Source organism: Aulonocara stuartgranti, assembly GCF_965226115.1.
Source record: "Aulonocara stuartgranti genome assembly, chromosome: 1".
NCBI classification, from domain to species: Eukaryota; Metazoa; Chordata; class Actinopteri; order Cichliformes; family Cichlidae; genus Aulonocara; species Aulonocara stuartgranti.
The window spans coordinates 32,347,054-32,374,508 of NC_138939.1; the positions used below are offsets into that span (position 1 = coordinate 32,347,054).

Sequence of the window (27,455 nt, forward strand, 5' to 3'; positions counted from 1 at the left end):
GAGTGGCTTTTGGCTTTAGGTCTTATTGTAGCCAACAAAATTATTAAGATATATGTGTGTGTGTGTGTGTGTGTGTGTGTGTGTGTGTGTGTGTGTGTGTGTGTGTGTGTGTGTGTGTGTGTGTATTAGACATTACTCATTGTTTTTCTTGAAAGTAATGTAGTATGTTACTTAATTACTCACCAGAGCAAGTAATTCATTACACTACTTGTTACATTACTTTCTCGTTACTCTGTAAAATGACCTCAAACGCCACATGTCACATAACTATTATTAAACAATATAAACCTGATGCTACAGTCCCACACCAACAAAAATGTGTAGCCTAATGAGTGTTTATGGGTGAACACAAAGCTGACAACACAAAGCAAGGCTGAGAACGAGCTCAACAGCACCTGTTCATGTTTCTGTGATCGCTCATCTGTTTGTTACATGTTGAAGTTCAGGTTCTGACTGCTGGGCTGGGCTTTAACATCACTCTGGGTTCTCGGTTAGCTTTGTGTTAGCATGCTGTCTGTGCAGATGCTTGCGAAGAGCCAAAATTGTGTGTTAGCAGTATAATGCTGTTGTGTCTGTCCTGCGCCCACTTTGGACTTTACCATCACGCTGTTGTTCTTTTGTGAAATAAAAATAAAAGTAATGACCATATCTCCACTTGTCAAAAGCCTTCTCACTGCACTGCTCCACCACTTTCCTCCTTGCACACTAACTAAACTTAGCAGATTGTTACTGAAGTGCACAGGAGGTAAAACAAAATGTTTTCTTGTGATCCACCTGGCATGCAGATAACTGAAGTACCAGTGTAACTATAATGAGATTACTGAATTTAGAACAGTAACATGTTACGTGGCTGCATTACTGAAAAATGTAAAATGATTACAGTAACGCATTACTCTGTAACGCAAGACTGTATGTTTATCAAGCTTCATACAATGTATTTCCCAAGCACAATTGTTACTTTATTAAGTAAAGTGAAACACTGTGATGGAAAAGATCACAACGCAATGCTGATTCTGCCAGTAAATGAATTTACTGCTGCCTCCTCCATGTATCCTGCCGATGTCAATAATCCCACATGTACACTTTGTTGTACTGTTTTTTTTTTTTTACTTTGCAATACAGTCAAATATATATATACAATGACTCTCTGTGATGCAGAGGTTACATAAAGATATGGTGCAGAGCAGAAACTGTCCACCTGCCAAACTGATATGAATCACACAACATGCTCAAGCTCTACATTTGGCAAGGATTTACACAGCAGCTGTTTTGTTTTTTTATTATTTTCTTCGTCCTATTTGGTGACAAAGATAATCTGCATAATTTGAATATATTTCCATGGTAAATGAAGACAAACAAATGTTTTGTTTTTTATTTTTTTCTGTTTTTTCAGGAGGTTACACTTAAGCTTAGAGTAATTTGTCAAGACTTTGAAAATGCCCTCCTTCTTAGCTAAAGCTGTCTTTAGAATTACTTTTGTTTTCACGGGATGCAAACTGTATTCACATTTTTCACGCTCTCTGCATTGTTTTTGTTTCTTTTATCGTAAAAAAAACCAAACAAAACAAAAAACATTCCCTTTGGGATAATTTTCTATTTTTGTCTGAACTACATATTCCGCTGATTCCAGCTACTTTTGTAACTTTGTTTGAAATATATCTATAAAGAACGATCCCAAACTGGAGGTGCTATTTTTATTAGCTGCATTACATAACCATTTTAAATGATATGCATATGTGCGTGTATATGCGTGCATGTGCGTGTCAAAAAGCACAGTGCTTTTATGCATCATGTGACAGTGTGGATTGTCTTGCCTTCAATATCAAAACCCACTGTTACCCTACAGAGCTCTTTGTGTCTACATGACAGCAGCCTATTCATCAGAGGTTGCGTGTTTCTGCTGAGTTTTGTTTCAAGGAGATTATAATAATACCTACAAAGAATGTCTATTGATAGTGTGATTGTACAAGTACAGTAAACAAACTGTAATGCCATTCAAATAGCACACTCCCGGGTTTGCTAGTTTTGTCTCTAAAGAGGGAACATTTGTGATGACTGACAAAAGCCACTACTGTTTCTCCCCTCTTTTGCCAGCTCTCTCTTCCTCTTTATGCTTTGGTGACAAATAACCTTTTCTGCTTCTCACACTTCACCCAGGACATGCACCCCCGCACACTCCGAGCCCAGTCAACACACTCTGTTGTCAGTCACCGTGAGTCCTGACATACACGCATCTCTCTACGCTTCCATGTCTTTCCTCTTCGTTATTAAAATACAGACTGCGCAAAGTGACACTTTCTCTGCTTTTGGCATGATTGGTTATGTTGAGTTCTTGGAAGAAAGGAAACAGACCCATTCATCTACATTTTAATCAAGAGCATACATGCTTTAAATATTAAAGCCTGCAGGGGAAGGTGAGTCCCCAGCTGTCTTATGCAGACCTGACAGGAGGCTAAAAACCTGTGCCCTAAAAGCACTATCGCGAAAGTTCTACTTATGATCGGACTTTCTTTTTTCTTTAGAGCACTGATTCCATTCAGACATGGCATGGGACATGGTTTATTTAATAAAGTGGATTTTTGTATTAGATTAGACGGCCAATTTTGAATGATGCTGCGCTGGCACAGTCACAGTCTGTCGTTTAGCATGAATTACAATGCAGAGATGTTGACAAAAGCCATTTTGCAAGGTCACTTGTCACAAAGGATTTAAAGGAAACTCAAAGTGATTGATTGACCTCCCAGAGTATGGAGACGGAAAGAAAGAGGCACATATCCCACTCTGCCTGTGCTGTTAAACTATGCTGTGTGTGTAAATGAGTCGCTGATAAATTAATAGTTATTTGTCATTCAACAAAAGTGACTCATTGGCTACTTTACTAAGCAAATCAAAGATGGCATTTTTATTAACATGCCCAATCTGTAAACTCTCGATTGTAACTTTGCTGCTCAAATCAAATATCGCATTTTGAATTTCATGTTTTTCGCTGTTTAACGATAATGAAAAGTTGAGTTCTGAGAGGTTATCTTTGAATTTATAGATTTGGCTTTTCGTTATTATGTCATTAAGAAAATATTGATAAGATTAATACAAAACAAACCAAAAAACAGGATCTGTTACTTACAATTATGTATTCATTACTTACATCACTTACATTTCCCATGTACCACAGAACATGGAACAAAAAGAGAACAAATATAGCCAATGTGAACAAAAAGAAAGGCAAAAGAATGAATTCAGGCCAGTTAATTTGCACTATGTGGTCTGACTGTCAGGGATGGGGGCACAAATAAGACTCAAGCCAGCAAATTAAGCCGATTTTACTTACTTTGGTTCCTTCCTACACTTGGCTAACCCCTCTTTTTTACAAGACTAGTTTTTCCCTGGCTCTTGTCAAGCTCGCCCCTTATCCTTTTCAGCAAAGCATGGGCGCTATTCATCAAGGACACTGTAAGCGTTCATCACACGACCGATTATTCCTGCATTCTCCCATTCCTGTCCTTCTCATTTGATCTCCATCAACGAGGTCTTGTTCTCTCTCTCTCTCTCTCTGTCCCCTCTTAATAATTAGCCTCCATGCAGACACACACACACACACACACACACACACACGCACACACGCTCACACACACAGAATGTGATAATGAAGCAAGGAGGAGAGAGATTCCAATTTGGAGTACAGCTAACCCTTCAGAGATGCACTATTTAATTCTTAATTCATCCTCTAAAGGCCACACTGGAAGTTTCAGTGTAACATCAGTGTACAGTATAACATTGGACAGCCAATCTGCAACCAAGTAAATAAAAAAAAAAATCAGGGACAGACGGAAAAAAAAGGTACTTATTCAATACAATTATAAAGGTGTAAACTCTTGACTTCATTAACAGCTTGACAATTAAAAAAAAACTCAACAAATAGAAAAGTTAACTGGGAGCCCTAAAAACACAGTGCACAGATCACTTCATTAGGTACACCACTTCAGTTGCTCGTTTACGCAAACATCTCAACAGCCAGTAACATAATCAGTGTATTTAGGCAAGTGGACATGGTTCAGATGACATGCTCAAATTCAAACTCAGCATCAGAATCGGGAAGAAAGGTGATTTCATTGACGCTGAATGTGCCAGACAGGCTGGTCTGAGTATTTCAGAAACTGCTGATCTACTGGGATTTTCCTGCACAACCATCTCTAGGGTTTACAGACGCTGGTCCAGTGTGAAAAAGAGAGAGCGAGAAAAAAATCCAGTTCTCTTGACTTGTTAAAGTAAGAGGTAGGAGGAAAACCACCCTAGTGCTTCGAGCGGAGGGGAAGACAAAAACAACCCAAATAACCACTTGTTACAATCAAGACATGCAGAATAGCTTCTCTGTATGCACAGTACGTCCAACCTTAAAGCAGATTGGCTAGAGCAGCAGAAGACCTTACCAGGTGCTTCTCCTATAAGATAAGAAGAGGAATCTGTGGCTGCAGTTCACACGAAATTGCCAAAATTGGACAATAGAGGACTGGAAAAATGTTGCCTGGTCCAGTGAGTCTCGATTTCTGCAGTGAAATATTTGGATGTAAGCCACATAAACGCATGGATCCATCCTGCCTTGTATCAGTGGTTCAGGTAAGTGGCAGTGTTGTAATGGTTTGGAGAATATTTTCATTGTTTACATGTGACATCAGTTGCTAAGCCTGACTACCCCTTTATGACCTTAATGTCACCCTCTTCTGTTGGCTTCGAGCAGGATAACGCAGCATGTTACGAAGCTCAAATAATCTCAAACTGGCTCCTTGAACAAGACAATCAGTTCACTGTACTCAAGTGGGCTCTGTAGTCAACAGATTTCAATCCAGCTGAGCATCCTGAGATCAGAGATGGGCGGTAATACGTTACGTGTTGCTGTAATCCGATTACTTTTTTCAAGTAACGAGTAAAGTAAGCGATTACTATTGCAAAAAAGTAATTAGATTACTGTTACTTTCCCATAAGCACGCTGCGTTACTGCGTTACTAAACCATGATTTTGTTTGTGAGAGTATCATGACAATGACTTAAGCGTGTGCAACGTTCGTGGTAACAGGAGTGCGAAGATCAACAACAGATAATATATCGAGTGTGGGAGAGAGTATGACTGTGCAGTGTTTAAAGCGTGGAAGTACTGACCTTACTTTGAGTTTGATTCAGTAAAAATTGACAAAAACATTAGCATCTGCTGTTCACTGCGTGGGAAGAAAACTTCTTTTTCCAGCGAAAAAAAGCCTAAACTTCTGAGCAAGTACCTAGCACGCTGCCACAGGAATGTGAAATTCACAGAGAAACCCCCGGATCCCTCCCACCGACGTGACCGCTGCGGTACCGGGCAAACATCCGCCTGCTGTACTCCTGCTAAACAGGTGAAAATAGATTTACGTGCGACAGGACTGCGTGCCGCTGAGTCTTTGATTTTATTTATTTGCTGTTTTACTTGCATCTCTTTGAAAGAGTGAGTGTAAATGCAAAAAAATATTTTATTTTATGTGCTGGATTATGCAGAAAATAGGTTTAAATGTTAAACAAATTTCTTCCAGTCAGAGAATGTTGCATGTAATTAAATTTTTTGCTTCATGCATAAAGTTAAAAGATTAAAACTAATAAAACAAGTTTTAAAAAGAGACTTTTCCATTTGATTACATTTTGTATGATGGATTATGCAGAAAAAATAGAATTGGGCTGAAAGGTCTATTGCTTTATTACCTATTCAGGTTGTGTATTGTTTTTAAGCTAAGTAACTAAGTAATTACTTTTGAAAATAAGTAATCAGTAAAGTAACGGAATTACTTTTTTGGAGAAGTAATCAGTAATTAGTTATTAATTACTTTTTTCAAGTAACTTGACCAGCACTGCCTGGTATGTGGTGAAATGTAAGCTTGGTATCATGGATGTGCAGTTAGCAAATCTGCAGCAAATGTGTGAAGCTATCATGTCAATATGGACAAAAATCCAAGAGTGTGTACCTGATCTGCCTTCTCAGTTATTTTCAAGAAAACTTATTTTGTCCCAGATTAAGTTTCTATGATGATTGAGAGACATTTTAAAATTACTCTAAGTGACGTATTATCTTCCTCTCTTCCTACAAAAGAAGTTGAAAGAGTCATCACCCTGGTAAGCTACTTAAATGAGGGTAACACCATTGTCAAAGGATGCATTTTCCTTTCCTAATCCTAACCAAATAGTGATTGAAAAAATGTCTTAAAAAGTCCTAAAAAACTGGGCCTAAATCTTATTCTCGTGGGTGAAAATCCACAGTCTGGCATATGGCACTACAATTGTCTTCTCTTTCCAACTGTGGCCTTTATCTTTATTCTGTCTTATACTGTAGCCATGTTGCTACTACGTCAAAGCATATTTGAGAATCTAGTTCACTTTCATGGGACTGTTATTGTTGGAAAATAGGGTAAGCCTAAATTCTATTTATATCAAAACATTACAAAAACAAGACAAAAGAAATGACATACTGAACTGAAGGCTTCGTTGTTTATATCACTGTAACTGTCTGGTAAAGGAAAGGGCAGTTTTAAACTCTTACTGCTTCTTCACTTTTATCTCTAGTCAAGCATTTAGTTCAGAATATCGCTCTCATTTGAATTAATCCTTCTACAAACATGCTGCATGCATGGATCAACCACAGTGCACTTACATTCTCCCTGGGGGAGACAAACTGATAGGATTGATTGACAGACCAGGAGGGTGTTGCAGTGGCATAATTTATCTCTGAATGGCTGCTACGGAGTTCGCATTGTGGAAGATAATGTCATTTTGTGCCTAATAAGCTAATGGATCCTAAATCCATTTTTTAGCGTGCATATGAGCTGAACGCCATTACCGTAATGGTGATGCACGTAGGGATGGAGAGAATGGCAGCAAATGTTATTTGAGTTTAAATCCACTCAAACCTCTAACATGTGGTGGATGGATTATGACAGATGAAGAGACAGAGGCAGCGTTAGCTCTCCAGTTAACTCTGCCCGTGTGTTCAGCTTTTGCTTTTTTCAGAGGGATTAGAATGTATGGAATTATTGGAATTAAGGAACTATATAGTTGATTGCTTATAAAATCCCGTATCACTTATTAATATGAATGCACAATACTGAAATTAAAATTGATGATATTCCTATATAGCATATCATAACAAAAACCATGTGATATAAACAGTTGCTCTAATGACCTTTCCCAAAAATGCTTTGTCTTAATCAGATTTAAACTCTGTCATGTCCAAGAGGCCATGTATCAAATGGCCATTTACATTGTTATCATATTGCAAAATGTTATCTGAGTCTTGACATTTTATAGGTTCTGACCTATTCCTATGCAGCTTATATATCAGACATTTTGGATCATACTGATATGATAGCACCATGATGCAAATCCTCTTTTCCCACCACATCCCAAAGGTGGATTGAGATCTGGTGACTGTGGAGGTCAGGATTTCAAACTCCCCCACTCTGACCTGCTCTGCACTGACTCAATATCCCATTCTCAGCCCTGCAGTAATGACTTTTGTTTTCATCTAACTACAGTCTATACAATCCTATATATTTATTTATCAATCACAACCAGCTAGCTCTGACTCATGTTAGAGCAGGTTAAAATTTGTGTAAACAATTATGTTGCTAGGCATCCCAGCATGCCGCAGTCGTTGTTTTATATTAGTTTTATGTACTTGGTGGTTCTACCCATATGGAAAAGATATACGGTATATAAATCTTATAAAGTTTGTATCTGTCTTGTATGAAAAGCATATAAGAGTGAAAACAGATATAAGATCCCTTGAAAAATTATATAATGAAACTTGTATGTTTTGGATACTTACTAAAACAATGTATGAAAGTAATGAGAAAGTGGCCACTTTCATGAGTAAATCATGTAAGCCTTATATGATTTACTCATGAAAGTGGCCACTTTCATGAGTAATCACATATAAGTTTTTACTATTTCTTTTCCATATGGGTAGGTAAGAGTGGCTTTTTGATTGTTCACCCCCCCACCCCCTACACACACACACCGAAATCCAGTATTTGATGAATAAGCCCATTTTACTTAAAGTCATGAAAGATGAGATGATTTGGTTCTACTTTAAAACAGATGCCAAAAGATCAAAATAATCCTGTTGGCTGTTCTAATCTTAACTAAGCATCTGTATCATAGAGTGCTAGAATAGAAAGCCTAGGAACATATACATAGATTAGAATTGGATGGTTTAGGATATGTTAGCTTGGTGCCAGGACTTGACAACACCTTCCATAAATGATTTTAGTCTTGAAAGATTTCAGAAGTTGACTCGTCTGTTTCAGTTGTTGACTAGAACACTAAACACAGTGCGCTAAGCACAGAATTTTGGTAGCTATTTATTGGCAGAATTTCTATAAATGTAATAAAATTATAATTAATTCTTTTCATAAACAAACTGAGTAGCTCAGCCATTTTCATGCCAAACATCCACTGATTCCATCTCTTCAACGCTGATGGCTTTCTGCTTGTCTTGATAGTAAATTGAATAAGCAATGATTTGAAGAGTTTGAAGGAAATTCTAATAACAGTTTTCACTGTTTTATACGATTACACAATTAATCAAGAAAATAATCAGCAGATTAGTTTCAGCCCTAATTTTTAGATTTTCACACTAGATTGGCTAACTGGCACACAGACTGTTAAAGCTGATGAGACTTGACCAAGAAGAATTTGTTTGTCACTGTGCAAGAGAGAATAATTAAAGAAAATTATGTTTCTCATAGGCCATGACAAATGTGACTAATTCACTCTAGTATTTTGAGAAATGTGTGCAGAACCTTCCAAAAACACAATTATCATGGTTAATCTTCCTAATTTCATGAATTGCCACTAAAGTCATGCAACCATGATTACCAGCTGCGACAGAAAGCCTGCCATTGTTTTCATCGTGTGTGTATGGTAGTGTGTGTCATCATGGCAATATGCAGTCTTGGAGACTCCTATTGTAGAAGGAGCTAGCACAAAGGCAGCTTTGACTTTGACTTTGACAGCAGCACAGCGTTGCAACCATGCAAAATGCAGTTATAAAATGTTTGACTGCTTCACTTTTAAGATCAATATTAAGGATGAGCTTGAAGGTGGGTGTAGTCAACTAATTGGTGCTGCTTGTATTCTGTGGTGTAACTGAGCACAGCACCACTGGTGTTTTTTTTTTTTTTCTGGCCAGGTGATGAGGTGTCCTTTTTTCCTCCAAACATGATGCTTGGCATTCAGGCCACAGAGTGCAATCTTTGGGTTATCAGACAGGAGAATTTTGTTTTTCATGGTCTGAGAGTAATTCAGGTGCTTTTTTTTTGTAAACTGTAGAAATGGAGTGCTGCAGAAATGCTTATCCTTGTAGAAAGTTCCTCTCTCTCCACAGAGCAATGCTGGAGCTCTGTCAGAGTGACCTTTGCGCTCTTCGTCACCTCCCTTACTAAGACCCTTCTACTCTGACTGCTCAGATTGGCAAAGGAAGCCAGTTTAAGGAAAAGTTCTACTCTTGAGTCATTTACAGATGATGGAGGCCACTGAGTTTTTGGGAGTCTTCTGACATTCAACTATGGGACCTTATGTAGACATCTATGTGCCTTTCCAAATGATGTCCAACAAATGTATTTACCACAGGTGGACTCGAATCAAGTTGTAGAAATATGTAACAGATGATCAGTGGACAAAGGATCCACCTGAGCTTCATTTTGAGTGTCATAACAAAGGCTTTTAATGCACTATATATATGTATATGGCATGCAGAATTTGTAGGTTAAAAATTACTTTAATCCATCCATCCATTCGCTACCGCTTATCCTTTTCAGGGTCACGGGGGGCGCTGGAGCCTATCCCAGCTGTCATAGGGCGAGAGGCGGGGTACACCCTGGACAGGTCGCCAGTCTGTCGCAGGGCTAACACACAGGGACAGACAACCATTCGCACTCACATTCACTCGCACATTCACACCTAATGGCAATTTGGATTATCCAATTAAACTATCCCCACAAACTGCATGTCTTTGGACGGTGGGAGGAAGCCGGAGTACCCGGAGGGAACCCACGCAGACACGGGGAGAACATGCAAACTCCACACAGAAAGACCCCGGCCTGATGGTGGAATTGAACTCAGGACCTTCTTGCTGTGCGGCAACAGTGCTAACCACCGTGCCACCGTGCTGCCCTACTTTAATCCATTTTGAAATAAGGCTGTAATAAGAGAGAATGTAGAACAAGTGAAGTGCTTGAATGCTTTCCAAAGCAATATCCACAGGCCTGTATTATGAAGGCATAAGTTGGGTAATTTTAGATTTAACCAAAGTTTCTAAGTTAATAAAAGTGGTTCACATTTTAGCAGGGTGACTTATGCTGCCCACCTGTTCAAGATTAGAGAACCACAGATACGAAATGCTTTTGCAATCATGCAATCAAGCTTGTGCAAGATCTCTCGACCTCGCAAAGACACACAGTGTCTAAAAATTTTAACAGAGTCTAAACTCTTTTTATTTCCCTAATGAGAATCTGTGAGTAATATAGATTATTAGAAGCAGCTTTATTCTTGCATTTCTGTTGGCTGCAAGCAATTTTAAACAATTTAATGTTCGATAAGCTTTAATATATGATCGTAAAACAGAAAAGCTATTTGCACTTCTTGACCTTATCAAATTTGCAAGGGCCAAGCTTACATTTCAATTCTGTTTTTAATATTTATTCTTTAGTTGCTCTCAGACTGTTAAACGCCACAGTGGCTGCAGCTGAAAGAATAAGGCTAAAATAGTCCTACACACATTTAAACCTTAATTTAATGGAATATGCAATTGTAACATGTCAGATTCTCCCGTGTCTTAATGATAAAGCTGTAATACTGATAAGTCTATTAACTTGCAGTCGGCAGTTTTGCTGGCTTTCCTTTCCGGCTTCAAATAGGCTAGACTTTATTAATATAGTACTTACCAAAGTGCTTAAAGCACACACAAAATCACACAGCACTTTTAATAGCCTATCATACTTTTCCTCTCACACACTGACACAGCTGTGTTGTCTGTAGTGAATGCATTGCTTTGACCTCTCCATATTTTTCTGATATTATAATTTTTATCTTAATTCATAAAATCAGTTGCTACACTGCCAGTAGACAGGTTTCATTCACATGAAACCTGTCGATATGACCAATCACAGTCATATCGACAGGTTTCATGTGAATGGTTGACTTTCCTTGTGGGATGGTCAGCGTTGGGAAAGACATCCTGGGTATGATGAACTTCGAGATTCCCTCAGCCAACTGCTTCTGCAATGCACCGTCTTCCTCTCCAAGGAGATCAACTCTAAGGGCTCCAGCCAAACATCCTGATAAGTTCATTCATCTGCTATCGCTCACATTCTTGTACTAACACATTCTGTCACAAAGCAAATATTTGTTTTTGTTCAGGTCTTTTGATTGAACACCTCGGAGACTGCTGCTTTCCAAACCAAACACCACCAATATCTCAACAGTGTTCATAGCTACCCTCCTGACACCCTTGAACATGATAATATCTTTTATGAAGCCCATTCTCACATCTGTTGCTGTTCACCTTGTTTGGTGTGAAATCAAAGGAAGTGTCTTTTGTCGCAGTGGTACGCAGCATATGCAAAATCCTAAAGGGCTTATAAAAACCTAGCACGTTGAAACAAATGTGGAAAGACACAAAAAGACTTCCAGATAAACAAAAAATGCAAATGAATTTGATAAAGGATTAAGTTACAATTAATACACTCAGCCACCCATACCCTCAATACACATTCACCAACACTCACACACTGTCACAAAAGCGATGATTTCATTTTCTGCATCAGAGACTTTCAAATTTGTCTAACCTCACATGACATTTTATGTAATTTGTTGTCATCATACTAACCTTAAATATGCTGCGGTCTTTTGTCATTTGGATTCTACTGTCCCTTTTAATCATGTTGGTTTCTTAATTAATTATTAGTGCTTCATTTTGTGTCCGAGTCCTGTTTAATAATGTGTGCTGCATTTCCTCAGAGTGTTTTCCAGCGTTTCTCATCAATGTTTAGCTGATCAGCTGTTTTTTTGTGTCCAGACAAACTGCATATGGCCTGTGACAGCTACAGTCCATACATTTTGTGTTTTGTGTGTGTGGTTGAGAGGTGGTCCTTTGCTTATGACATTAAATTATGAATTGCAGCACATTTTTTCATGCTCTTCTCATATGTTGGAGCAAAGATGGCACATTACATATAAACATTTGTGTGCTACCTGCGTACAAATACTTTGATATTTGGACCGAAATTGAGTTTCACCACCAGAATGCATTTAGTCCTTGTGTCTCATTAAACATGCCGTCGGATATGTAATAGTTTTTATATGAACAGCCATTTGGCTTGGCTCATTATCATCATGCATAATAATTTCTCTCTGTATGGCTGTATAATGCCAGCAACTATGAGGGCATGCTGCAGGAGCATGACAACACATTGATGCCATGATATAACGTGCAGATGAATTGCCACTGGATTTTGTTCTTATTGTTTTTTAGATCATCTTTCAACATCAATATATTTTTCACACTGTAATAAAACATTTTAAACCATGACTGGGCAATTTTGAAGGGAACCTTTAGAAAATAGACTCAGAGGGCAACTCCCTCCTCCCTTTGGAATATTTTAGCGATCATCATCTCATCATTATCTGACCTGCCCCATAGCTTTTATACTTATCTGTATTTGTATTGATGCTCTTGTCATATTAGCCAGTTGACTACCTTTTAGGGGGGCATACTAATGCATCCCTGTGAAAGAGTACTGTCCTATTCATGCAGGATTAGCTTTACTGGAGGAACAAAAGCGATTCACCAGCCTAAAAATAAAAACAAACATAATGAAGAAGAAGCACAGTGAAAGCGCAAACCTCCGCCAAGGCAGCTCATTCTCTGGGCAGTATTTACTTTTATGGGAACAGTATTGTATTTCGTATATGCTCATTTTGTTTCCTTTATTCTTTTTAAACATACTTTAGGAAGTTTGTAGTGCAGTAAGAGTAACTTGAAGAGGTAAATGTGAAAGAAAGGGAGATGTGAAATATAAAAGTGAGCTTGGAGATCAAATGTGATATGACATTTGGATACAAACTATATGTGATATTTCTAACCCTCATATACCAATGAAAACAAAGACATTAGAGTTTTAAGTATAATTTGTTCTATCAAAGTTTGACTTTCTAGATCTTCTAGAAGAGGTCAGAGGTAAAACAACAACAACAAAAAACAAACAAACCCTGTCATAGTGCTACATATTCCCTATATGGCTGTATGTTGTCAATACAAACAATTGGAGTAAGAAATATACCTTTACATAGTTTAAAAGAAGGAACACACGAGAAGCTTGAGAAGTACGAAGGGCTCAGAGAAGAGCTGGAGAAGATGTGGAGGGTGAAGGTAACAGTGGTCTCAGTGGTAATCGGAGCACTAGGTGCGGTGACTCCCAAGCTAGGCAAGTGGCTCCAGCAGATCCCAGGATCAACATTGGAGATCTCTGTCCAGAAGAGCGCAGTCCTAGGAAGAGCTGAGATGTGCAGTACCCTCAAGCTCCCAGGCCTCTGGTAGACAGACCACCCGCAGGGGCGAGAGGGGAATTTATATTTATGTGGTGGGGCGTGGTTTGTGGCACAGCCGCAGGGGAGGCTGACACACTGGCGTTCCATCAGTTTATCATGCCTCCCCTGCATAAGACTTGCCGGGATCTGAGCTTGGGGTTGTTGTGTGTGTGTTTGGGACGCAGCTGAAAAGCTGGATAGAACCAGCAACCAAATGAAAAGTGTAATGTGGTCGGGTCTGTCATCATCCCTATGACACAATATATATTTATAGCATTATTATCACTTTAGACCAATCTAATAATCTTGAAAAAGAGGTCAGAGGACAACCGTGGTATAATATTGGCTTCATTGGGTATTTCTATAATTTGCAAATGTTGCAACAGTATTCTCTGCAACTCCCACCTTTCTTCTGACCTGAGATTTGCTGCGATGGCAATTCTACAGGTCTGTGAAAGAAGGTTTTTGTCACGGTTTGCGGGGCAAGCCGTGTGGAGTTGAAATAGGACCCAAAATGCGGCAGCTCTGGTGCAGATGAGTGTTTATTTGACAACCGAAAATACAAACAGCAACGGTGTGGGTACCATGAAACAGGAAAACCTAAACTGGGTAGAACTAATAACACAAACCAGAAACGAGGATGCAGGGAGGTCCGGGGAAATACATACGGGAAGATGCAGGGAGACCGAGGGGAAACAACACAGACGAACCAGCAACTACCATGACAGAAGACACAACTTAAATACACTCAGAGAACACAGGGAGATTACACACAGGTGGGGAACACAGGTGACACTGATAAACATAACGAGACAGGGCAGGAGTGAACACAACATGACGCATACTGACGAGAGACTGTCAAAGTAAAACAGGAAGTACACAGAGGTTCAGACAGGAGGAGAGAGAGCACGGGGAGAACACAGACATAACAGGCTGGGGGAAACATGGACTAAACACAAAGAGAGACGAGAGCTCATAAATACACAGAGGGGCACAAAGGGGGTAAGAGTCACAAAGGGAAAACACTTAGGGAACACCACAACAGGACACCTCAGAAAACATGGCCTAAATAAGGAGTGAAAATACAAGGAACCAAGAATACTGGGCCAACATGGCCCAGGACCATGACAGTTTTAACAGGACTCAATGCAGTCCTGTAGTCTGGACCTTGATTCTTTCCTTTTTCAGCCACTCCGTTGTAGATTTAATGGTATGCCTGGGATCATTGTCCTGATGGATGACCCACTTTCAGCTTTATCTGTTGAACAGGTGGCCTCACATTTGACTCAGGAATACTTTGGTGTACAAAGGGGTTTGTGTTTGATTCAATGAGTGTAAAATGTCCAGGTCCTCTGGGTGCAAATCAATCCCAAATCATCACCTCTCCACCACCGTGCCAGATGGTATGAGGCATTTTTCCTGGTGCGCTGTGTTTGGTTTTCACCAGATCTAGCACTGTGTGTTATAGACATATACTTTTTAATTGGTCTCCTCTGTTTACATGACAAAAGTCTTGTCAGATGCAATTTTGCAAACCTAAGCTGTGCTACCACGTTCATTTTAGAGAGAAGAATCTTTCTCATGGCAATGTGTCTTGTTCTAATTCATGCTGTCATGAACTGTAGCATTTAGCATCCTAACTGAGGCCTGTAGAGTGTGAGATGCAGCTCTTGGTTTTTTTTTTTCAGCTTCTCTGACCTTGAGAGAAAAGGGCTTGGATATCTATTCCTGGGAATATTGTGTTAACACAGCTGAATGCTCCAGACCAGCAAACTCCCACAACGTCTGTTTTTTATAGAGGTGCTTACACGCTGATGATCAATTGAATGTATTTGATTAGGAACCCTTTTAAAAACATTCTGTCTGCTGCCAACAGATGATCTGCTTTATCTTCTCTCTATGTACCGTCTCTGTGTTTGTGCTCAAACACAAGCTGGGCAGTGGGCAAAGCTGAAGGAAGGCTGTATTTTAATCGACTGCAGGTCTGGCAATGAACAGATCAGATTCTGATTTTCTTCATTACTAAAAAAATGAATAGTTGCCAATAAGGTGAAAAAGCCACAAGCTATTAACAACCCACTGTCTGAATACTCACATTAAATTAAACTCGATTTTCTTTAGATGATAGTCAGCCAGCATGCGACTGAAAGGACACTCGTAAACTAAAGAGACATTTTCTTCACTGTCATGCTGAGCTTACACTATGTGATTTTTGGCCCATTTTGATCCGATTTTTGAGTCATGCGACCGTTTTGGCGATCAGAGAAATGGCTCTTTCCAAAATAAAAGCTATACTATACGCTTCTTCTGGGCTATATTCTCAGCAGCATATTAAACATATCAGGTCCCCATAAGGAGAATCATGTGCTAACGGCTGTCTAAATGACTCGGGTAAAGTTTGTAGCATGCGTACTTGTTGTTTTTGTCTGCTTCCACTTGTCTTTGCACTAGGATGATGTCGGCGTAAATGTGCAGTCATATTCGTTGTGTTCCCACTAGTGCTGTCAGCATAAATCTCGTTGAAATGACGTTAACGCCACAACACGGCAAATCTCCGTTAACGAGCTACCGCGGATCGCCCGTGCATGGAGCTGGACGGCCAACACATTAACGAGCTAACTGCGCTAACACACTAGCTCCCACCCATGTAATTGAGCATTGCGTGGCACATCCAACATACTGTTTTACTTTAGTCCATGACGCGCTTACCTTCAGGGTCATACTTCACATGAAAACCAAAATAGTTCCAAACACCACATCTGAATGAGGGGAGGGGAGGTTCAATTTGCCATGTTGAAGAAGAGCTTAACTTCTGTCTCGCTAGCTTGCCCTGCACTCTGTATAACGTATTTTCCACACTATAAGGCACACTTAAAATTTTCTCAAAAATCGAGAGTGTGCCTTGTGTATGAATTCTGTGCTTACTGACCTCGAACCGATTTGGGCGTGCAGAAATCTGTTAAAAAATGTTTTAGTACAACTTTGGTAAGCCGCACGGCTTAATGGATTGTCAGAGCATTACGGCTGCCGTAGTGAGGAGCTTCGCGGAGTAATCTGAGTCCAAAACTCCGTCCACTTCAGGTCCCAAAGTCAAACGAACACGGTCTAAATTCTTTCACCTTTAATTACATCAGCATTGCTGCTTTATCGGGTGTAACAATTGAGTTTTACATCCATGCATCCATGAAAACAGAATTTATTAAATTTAACGGAGTTAGAAGTTAACAGGAAGTTAGCTTGCTAGTTTACACCTAAACATTTCATACCATGTTCTGACTGAGAGATTTTTGAAACTAAAACGTACAGCTCTGCTACCACTTCCAACATAAATGAAGACAGAAAACTAAACAGCAGTGATGTTTGCAGGGTTACTGAAGTTGGACTACCTGGTAATGTTGTGCTATGTGATTGCTAGCAACACAGCTATGTTAGCATAACATTAGCACAGTGACGCTGGAGGATGAACACAAACTTTTTTTCCACTCAATAAAAGTTAACGTGAGGGATTCTGGTGGTTAGGGACAAATGCAATCGCATAGCAGCAGGAACAACATGGGAATAGAGCAGCTGTGAGAGAATTCAACATTTTTTTTTTTCTTTTTTTTTTTAAAATGACATCAGAAACAGCAGTATGCGACATTACGTGATGGCAGAGCTTCAGTTCATCCTTTGTCATTTTTTTTTTTTTTCTTTTAATAAATAGGACAGGGGGAATGAATGAGAGAAAGAGGGGGAGAGAAAGAAAGAAAACCAAAGGGGAGAAGAGACGGTGAGAAGGGGGGGGGGAAGAGAGAGAAAAAAAAAAAGAACTCCTGGGTCACCTGTATGGAGAAAAAAAACAAACAAACAAAAAAAACAAACAGAGGAGACAGCAAACAACAAAGAGCAACATAATAATAGAGAAAACAAAGCACCATCACAATAAACTAGCTAGTCATAGATATCAATATTTACTAAATAATAAACGATATTGTGCAGCACGCAAGATAGACAGCGCACAGTGTGCTTTGAGGCAGCAGCCAAGAAAGCTTTAGTCCGCGTCTGTGAATACCCATGTGTGCATACCTGTGTGGATCAGCATGCTTGCATTCCAAAGCCCATACGGTAAAAAAATACATTTTTCCTGGCCAAAATATATTTCAAATATATGGTAAATATATTTTGTATTTGTGATGCTCCAAAAAAATATATTTTTGAAATTGAAAATATATTTCTTTCAAACCAAAATACATTTCAAAACATATTTTAGGGTGAAGAAAATACATTTCCAACCTTACAGTAGAATGTATATCAAAGTATCCTTTATTTAAAATATATTTAGTGCAATAATGATGATAATGATAACAATACTAAAAGTAACATGTTTTATGCACATCTGCAAAAAACAGTTGGATTCAAACAAAACAGAGTCAAAGGTCTATCACGAATTAGGTTGTTTATTCATTTGCTTACAGTATTTCACATTACACAATATCTCACTATAATGTAGCGTTCATTGACTTTGAAATTATCTGTCAGTGATACAGTAAACAAGATACAACAACTGCTATGTACACTTTAGTTTTTGACAATATATACAATTTAGTACTTAAAGGAACACACTCCACTGTTTTGGAAATAGGCTCATTCTCCACCTCCCTCGGAGTTAAAAATGCAGCGTCTTCTTTCTAGATCCGTACGTTAATAGGGCTCTGGAGCGTGATCTTACGGGATGGGGCGTAGCCAGGATTTTTGGTCAAGGCGCCATATTAGCAGGCCAAACAAATGCTTGCTGTGTGGTCGGTTGTAATGTTAGATTGCACTACCGACAAAGGAATAAGCTTGAAAACAGGCTCTCTTTTCATTGTTTCCTCACCTGGAAACATCATGAGGGAGCTTATGTGTTGGATGTTACCAAAAGAAGGCGTCTAGCCTGGATAGCAGCTGCGAGACGAGCTGATATTCAGTTCTCTACCAGCCACAGATATCTGTTGGTGTGCTCCAGTATTTTCATTCAGGTAAGTTCTAAATAAGTTCATATTATTATTTATAGCCTGTTAATTTTATTTTCAATAGCACAAACTTAGAACAAACATGCAGAACTACCTTCTATTTATAGAGTTGCTAATTATTTGGCATTATTGCAACAAACCAGCCTATGAAATGAATGAAACAAATCCTGACTGGGTTCCAACACTACACATGGGGCACTACGAAATCCCTGCTTCAAACTACATGCTACATACCACCATGCCAATCAGATTACTTCTTCCATGTGAGGGTAAAAAGGTGACCTTCCTGGATAAGATGGCAAAGGTTTGCTGCGTTTTGGTGAACATGTGCCCCAGTGTGGTAGTAAAACCAGGGAAAAATGCTCTTGTTAAATACTTTTAAGTCTTGTGCTGTTTATGTAGTGATAAGTTTTCAAAAGAGACAGTAAATTACAGAATGCTAGTAGTGGGTGATATTATACAAATGCTGTCATGATTTTATGTGAACATTTTGTCATTTGTAAACTATACATAACATTTTTTCTACATTGTAACTGATGTGATGTTCGACAAAGTGCTTTTAATTAAAAATAGGCAAACATTTCTTTGTTTCTTTATTCAACTTTTGAACAGTGGTATTTAGTAAGTACATATTCAGTAAATGCAAAGTATTTACATGGCCCCCTAAATTAAAACATTATGGGTTATTCAGAACAGAACTATGCTTGGAAAAATATTGTCCCATCAGTTGATCCAACTCCTCCACAGTAGCAGGTGGAACCTTTCTTTTTTGAGGATGGCTTCTTTTACCTGTCACAACGAATGGTCTGTTTATGTTTTGATCAAGAACCTTTTTTTTGGGCAGCTGAAGAGGAGAAGTCTATCTTATGGCCAACCTCTGGCTGTATCTTGGTCATATTACCCAGCAAAACCCAGTATGCAGGTTCATCTGTAACAGTCCTTGTGCCACAGATCCTCACTGTTGCTTCTACATTAAACAGAAGAGCAGTGACATGGCTGCAAGTCTCCACGACTCTAGCCATACAGCTGCAGTGGGCGGCTTCAACCTTCCCTGTGATGCTCACAATGACCTGTGGCTGCAATGCTGCAATTCAGTCTTTAAGAGTGCAGGACCTAAAACACACACAGACAAAGTTCATTTAAAGACAAGAACTTTAATAAGCCAAGTCCGACACAAATGTGTTTTATTTACTTTCAAATCCATTTATCATAAATGTAACAAATAAAGTGTTTTTATGTATCCATCTATAGAACGCTCTATGTTATATTCTAAATCTGCATGTTTCTTTTTAGAAACCTATCAGCAAAAAATGAATCTAAAGTATGTAATGCAAGGATGTAATCACTTTCAAGAGGGAGAAAACATAAAGTTCGACTTTAAGTGACAACTATGGACACCTAATATGACAAGCAGATTCTGCAGGTCATTAATCAATGTATAAAACTAAAACAGAATGTATTTTTAGTGACACAGGACACAAACAAGGAAGCAAGATGTGTAATTAGGATTATTTATAATAAATATGAATTAATTAGGGCAATTTCTTTAACCATAAAGAATAACTAAATCCTTCAGGACAATGTCACATCAATGCACTGAACTCACTATGTTATCCCTCTAACAGAGCCTCTACATGTTCTCACTGTAATTTCCCCCTCACGAATGAATTTTTGCTAGCACTAATTTGAATGCTGGGGGGAATCAAACGCATTTTACTCGCAGTACTCAAGCTGACTTACCTTTGCTTGAATGACGGCGTACTCACAACGTGGAGGCTTAAAAATAGCCAAATCTTGTACCCAGTCCTTGGTGAATTGGATGTGCGCCTCCAGAGATTTATAATTGCGAAATTGGTGCGCCGTGTATGCTCTGACTCCACAGACAAGGTATGAGAGTAGATCATGCTAAGTCAATAGCGGTTTGGTCTTCAGGGTTTCTACTCCACGGCTATATTTCATACGGGTCCACATTTCAACAATCAAGTACCGTCTCTTTGCATCTGGACAGAATCTGTCTCTATACCGTCATTTTCTTTTGAGCTACGTTTCAGAATGGTTCGTAGCAATCTTGTTTTGATTCGTGACCTGCCAAGATGGTGCTGCGCTCCCACAATGCATTGCGACATTACGTCAACTCCAAAGCCCTTTGCGTGCAGGAGTGTATGCGCATGCGCATTGCCACGGTGGTTTAAAAAATAAAGATATAATGAAAAGTAATTAATAAAAATTAAATATTTAAACATTCCCACAAATGTGCAATGAACGTGCAAAAACTCTCTTTAGTAGTTGTTGCTGTTTCTTTCTTTCTTTCTTTCTTTCTTCTTTTTTTTTTTTGAAAAATAACGACGTCTCTGAGGCGCGAAATCTGACAGCGAGAGGAACGGCCGGATACAGGAGACGGGAAGAAACAAGCCGATTATGTTCGCGTTAATTAAGTGGTTGGAAGATGTAAAATTCTCAATTCTGCCAACTGAACATATACGAGATTTTAATGAGGATGAATAATTAGCCGGCATGGAGGAAACGGACCTTTATTTCGTGGAGTGGCGACAAGAAGCCAAGGCGGGTGGCCAGTCTAAGAAGCCTCCATCATCAAGCTAGCAGGTGCCTTTTCCCATATAATATTACTTTATTCTCGTGTATTTGGAACGGAAGCGTAGAGCTGCCACCCAGGCAAAAGAGAAATATAAGTATATCACGTTATAACGTGAAAAGTTTATCGTTCTAACAATATACTATCATGTTTGAACAACATGTTTGAACAACATTGTACGAAAAATGTACATAATTATCACGTCCGTACAATATTGTGCGAACGTGACAATTATGTATATTATAATAACGTGATATTATATTATACAAACATGAAAAGCATAATGTTAGAACAATAAACATTTCACGTCATAACGTGATACAGCTCTATTTTTCTTTTGCCTGGGTGGCAGCTCCACGCTTCCATAATTTGGTAATCAAAATATGTAACTTAATTAATTATATTGTGACGTACTTTTGCCTTTTCTTATTATTCTGCCTTCTCAATAACTATCAAAGCCTATTCACATTTAATTTGGCTTTCACAGAAATCCTACCTCTCCTTCTGGCTACAGAGTACTTACCAAGGTTAGAAACAAAGAACAGTTATGCTTTATTAATGTTCGCTAATTACAATGTTCCACATTTCCTTGCTTTTTAAGTCATTTTTAGGCTTTTTAGAGTTTTTGTTTTTTTATTTTTTTAGCAGTAATGTTTCTGCCTATTTATTTCAGCCCATGAAATCGAATGCAGATCTTCCTAATGTGAGATTTACATAAATGTAAGTAATTTTGTTTGTCATTGTCATTAATGTTGTTGCTGTTGTTGTTTTTGTGCAGTTTGCAATCATATAAACCTAGCAAGCATCAGTCAGCACAGTGACTAACCTAAACAGATTCTTGCTTTATTCACATATATTATATGTAATTATATATACCTGCACATTGTACCTAGGGTTGCAGCCACTTGGCCCCACCCCATTGTTGTGACAGCCCTGATTGTACTTATACACTGCATCTGAACAGGGAACAGTCTGCCACATTAATGTATTTTTAAGTGACTTGTTTGTAATACATGAATTTGTTTTTTACAGATGTCAAAGTCTCAACCTCATGCTGCCCTCCCCCATCCTCCTAAAGTAAGTATTTGTTGTTGTAGTTTTTTATGCGGTGTCTGTGTCACATGCTAATCATAATTATTGAAATAACTGTTTTCTAACAGATTTTCCAAAACACTAGTTATGTTTGTTGTCATTCAGACCAATACTACTGCTTAGACATTGTTTAGTGGTCATGCATGTTTGACAAGCTCGTTATGATACCAAAACAGTAGGCCTATCACAATAATCGATATATCGACTTAACACACAATACATGTACATGACCTCAATAATTGTTGATGATGTAATTTATCCGCCATTATATTTACAAAAATAAAATATAATGATAACATAACAATAACATTAAATAACATTGTTTTCTATTTGTTAGAAAATTTACTATTTATTCAAGTTTTTAAGGTATCTAATATTTTGATTCCTAATTTCAATGATCTAAATACTTTAAGAATTAGATGTTGGTTTGTCAATTGAAAGTGTGTAGATCTTGCATTATTATGGTGTTATATTATGATTATACATTCAAAGACATAAAATGGTCTTAAAATGACAATGACATAACTTGTCGCAATTGTTTATGGGGCAATATACCGACCAACAAAAAGTCGCTATCGTAACAGGCCTTCAAAACAGACGGTTTTATGATTGATAAATTCAAAAAATAAATACATTTAATTTCTCTGAGATTCTCTAATATTCAGTTACAGTTCACAACACAGTTACCCGTACATGCAGTATTATACTGTAAATATAAATCTCTGCATTTAGCATCCCACTAGAAGCGTCACAGTTACTGCCTCTTTTTTTTTTTTTTTTTTTAAATACCTGTACTATCACTAACACATTTACTGTTTTACTTTTAGCCTGTGGATACAAATGCAGATTTCCTTAATGTAAGTTGTGCATTTTAATTACATCATGTTATTTTTATTATTATTTATTTATTTATTTTATTTTACATTCAAATATTTCAAGCTTCTTGGTTAAAGAAGCTTGATTGCTAGTAGGTAAAGAATAGTTCACCTATAATTCATATTCCCAATTAATTTCTCACCTCTGATTGAATGCCTTTGTTTGTTTTCCTTTTGACTATAACAAAACATTTTTGCTGGATATATATGGTGAATTTATATGCATAGATACAGTCGTAGTGCTTGACACATGCAAACAGCAGTAGATGTACTAAAAAGGAAATAATTACAATCATGATGTTGATTGCTGATGTCAGTATATATATTTTAGAGGAATGTTTTGTTTTTCACCCAAAATGAACTATATTGCTTCAGAAGAGATTTATTACCCTATATAAACAGTATCTATATATTGTTCTGTTTTTTGTTTGTTTTTGTTATTTTCAGGTTCAATGGTGCGTGTTCTTCTAATGGCCGCCTTCCCACTGGAGGTTTTGATCCACAGCAATTTAAAAGGTAATCAGCTTTGAAAGTCAGTTCAAATGGTTAGCTAATAGTACTTTAAAAAGCCTACTTCTCTGTCACCAGTTTCTTTACCAAAAAGCATAATATTGTAGTTCAAATGTTTAGATGAACAAAGATCAGATTTTTGGAAATTTAACTAGCCAGACACTCAAATGTTAATGCTTTTTATAGGAGGACACAGCAAAACAGACATCGGCGCAGAGCGAAGAATTGCCCTTGATAAAGAAACCATGACAGCCATATATAGTAAGTGAAGACTGTGTATCTAAAATTGCATACTGCACAAGTAACTCACTTTGCAACAATAAAAATTGCACAGATAGGTGATGAAGCATTGAAGTGGTTGGACTCAGACAAAGAAGGTCAACAGATTGAATGATGGAGAGTAAGGATAGATGACCAAAAGGGGTGTTAGTATTACTGTAATGTGAACTGGATAGACTTTCCATCGAGGGGGGAAAAAAAGGTAAAATTATGTGGAAAATATATCTGTATCTCTATAAACGGAAATATCTGTTTGCTAAATGAAGCTAGCTAATTTAAATCATGTTTTTATTTTAACTCTGATAAAAGTACTAGAACTGTGACTTTTGTTTGTTACAGTGGCGGTAAGGAAGAGGTTCCCCAATGTATCCAGAGGGGCTTTGGGGATTGCAGTCAATTCAAAGCTGGGGGAACTCAGACTGTTGGAAAAGAAAAAAAAAGTTACATTTTAAATATGTTTTATGTTCGTACACACCCACATATATATATCTATATCTATATATATATATATATATATGTGTGTGTGTATTCCTCTGCTTGTTATTGATCAGTAAACATCTTTGAGTGATCACATTTTTATTGTGTTAATAGCAGTTCACATCAAATTCACAGTATCGTTACTTATAAGTGTTTGTTGCAGTTGCATTTTGTATAGTAAAATGTATGTATATATATATATGTGTGTGTGTGTGTGTGTGTGTGTGTGTATATATATATATATATATATATATATATATATATATATATATATAATTTTTATTTTTTAAAAATTTTACAATTTTTAAGAATGTTATGAAAATAAAGTTGTATAATGTATGTTCCTAGCTTGATTTATATGCTGTGTTTGTTTTAGATATCAAATAAAGATTTTCAGTTGTTACATGTGAATGTGTTTTCTTCGACTGAAATATATGAAGGGTAAAATATATTTTTGAAAGATTTTTAATTAATTTTCAATTATATTTTGAAATATATTTCAAAATATACAAAAATTGGCCAAAAAATATATGCGCTAAAATACATTTCAAAATATATTTATATATTTTGAAATGTATTTTAGCGCATATATTTTTTGGCCAATTTTTGTATATTTTGAAATATATTTCAAAATATATTTCAAAATATATTTTTTTACCGTATGGGAGGTTTCTCCATGTAATGATCTGCTAGGGAGTGTGGGGGGGCCACAGCCCCGTCCTCCAGGGTGTGAAGCGGGTATGGAGGAGATCAAAACTCCAGACATCCAGAGGCCCCCAGAACACAAGAGACCATGGAAGACCAACAGAGGGGCAGCCGCGCCACTGTTCCAGTAAGAGCTGAGGAGAGTCCCAGATGAGGGCTCGCCCAGCAGCCGCGGAGCAGAAGTCAGGGGGAGTTGCAGTGACGCGCCCGTGAGCTCCGCCGGCCCCCAGCTGTGCCTGAGTGACCGAGCCCCAGGCCGAGAGGCCGGGGGCACCCCACCTCCAAAGGGGCCCGAGCGAGCCCCAGGCCCCAGGCCCCGACAAGCGGCCGCCAAGGAGTGAGCCGGTGTGTACCCGGACGCCCACCCCCAGACACAAAGAACCACCAACACACCGACACCTGAGGGAGTCCGCCACCGGCAGGGGAAGTGGTGGTGGGTGGAGATAGGCCTCCAAACCTTGGAGGGCCTGAGGTGTCCCCAGAGAGGTGGCGTCTGATACCCAACCTGACATATAGACACAGACATACAGGCACACACAGACACAAACATCCATTCCCACCCTCATGCTCTCATATGCACTCACTCCACACTCAACCAACGTGGAGACAGACATAAAGAGACGCTGTACACACAATCACACTCCCCAAGCGTACTCTACAAACCGGGTCTAGGTACCCTTGCCCCTGGAGGGGGGAATTGCACCCAGACCCAGGTGGTGTTACCCTTTTCCCTGCGGTGGGGAGAGGCAGGTAACCCCTCCCTGGGGCCAGCTCCCCCGCTGACCCCAGTAGGCACTCCCACCCTTCGTGACCCGCCAGGGAAGGGGGGCCCAGGCCCATCAGACCGGGGCCCAGTGCAGTAGCGCCCTCCGGCTCCACAGAGCCCTGGACAGTCCACCCAACCCCACCACAGAGAAAACTGCACCCACCCCACCATCCACACATCTTCCAGACTACATAAGACGGTAAACGCCCAGGCTGAGATCTTCCTCCACCTCTCCTGTATCTCCCCCTCCCGCAGAGAGTTCCTGAAGAGAAGAAAGCTCCTGCAAGATGTGACCATCCCCCCCACCAGTTGAAGAGCCCCCCAGGCGGCTCGACGCACCGGCGGCACCCTGCTCCAGGGCCGGGCCCCCATGCACCCACCCGCCCACAACCCCGGCAACACACCAACCAGGACCCAAGCCCCCGAGGCCCGGCCCGGGCCCCAACCCAGAGACGGAGCGCCCCCAGAACCTCACGCCCATCCCGGACCCACCCAGGGGCAGCCAGGTTGCCAGGTCAGTAACCCACGTCCGTCAGCACAGACCCTCCCCTAGCCCCGCTGCACGCAGCCGCGAGGAAACAGTCACCTGAGAGCCAACAGAGCCCCCAACCGGACGTGACCGCTACCCCGGGTTGAGCCCCCCAAGGAAGATGCCTCCGGGGAACCCCCCGACGCCCTAAGCCTGTCCCTACCCCCTCACCAATCACAACAGTGAAGGCGGGACCAAACTATGACCCCCCACCCCCACTAGGTGATGGAGCTGATAAAAGGGGCCCAGAGCAATTGATCTAATGTGGTGGCAGAGGCTGTGTCAAGACTAATGTAATCTAATAGATAATTTCTATATTGGTTAGAATTAAGATTATTTTTATTTTTCCAGTTCATGAGGACTGTTTTCTTGGCTATGCATAGGGCAGTGAAGATCATATGGGCTATATTCTTTTCTGAAGTGACATTATCTAAGCTGCCCAGTAGACACACTAAGGGGGAAGTTGGAATGTTACATTTCAGACACTTTGATAAGTCTTCACATATCTCGCGCCAAAACTTTTGCACTGGTGGACAGAACCAAAGAGCGTGGATGTAATTGTCTGGTGTATTGCCTTGACAGTGTGAGCAGTTGTTGGAAGATGTAAAGCCCATCTTGAACATCCGATGACCTGTATAGTGCACTCTATGAAGTATTTTGTATTGTATTAATTGCAGACTGGGATTTTTAATTAATTTAAAAGTTTTTAAGCAAATCTGAGACCAGAAGTTTTGGTCTAGGTTGACTGATAAATCTGCTTCCCACTTTGCAGTAGGAAGGGATATTGATTCATCTAATTTAGAAAGTGTTCTGTATATTTTAGATAATAATTTGGGGGATTTAAGAGTAAGAAAATGTGCCGCACTTAGTGGTGTTTGTAATTCAACTTGACTGAGGTTAAATTTCTTTTTTACTATGGATTTAATTTGTTGATATTCTAAAAACCTTGTCTTGTTGATCCCATATTGTTCAACTAGTCTGTCAAATGGAATAAATTCTGTTCCCTCTAATATATGTTCTAAGTATTTAATTCCTTT

The 27,455-nt window shown here is 39.1% G+C and overlaps 2 long non-coding RNA genes across 2 annotated transcripts; one reads left to right on the top strand and one right to left on the bottom strand.

The window, feature by feature from the left end:
* Nucleotides 1-19,480: 19,480 nt before the first annotated feature.
* LOC309708142 lies at nucleotides 19,481-20,440 on the bottom strand. The gene is made up of 2 exons (XR_014277183.1): nucleotides 20,333-20,440; nucleotides 19,481-19,705 (listed from the first exon to the last, which is right to left on the bottom strand). It is a non-coding gene; the product is annotated as an uncharacterized lncRNA (long non-coding RNA).
* A 669-nt stretch (nucleotides 20,441-21,109) lies between these two features.
* On the top strand, nucleotides 21,110-24,651 carry LOC309708130. The gene is made up of 8 exons (XR_014277174.1): nucleotides 21,110-21,196; nucleotides 21,673-21,712; nucleotides 21,859-21,905; nucleotides 22,218-22,262; nucleotides 23,105-23,134; nucleotides 23,600-23,668; nucleotides 23,849-23,923; nucleotides 24,281-24,651. It is a non-coding gene; the product is annotated as an uncharacterized lncRNA (long non-coding RNA).
* Nucleotides 24,652-27,455: the final 2,804 nt, after the last annotated feature.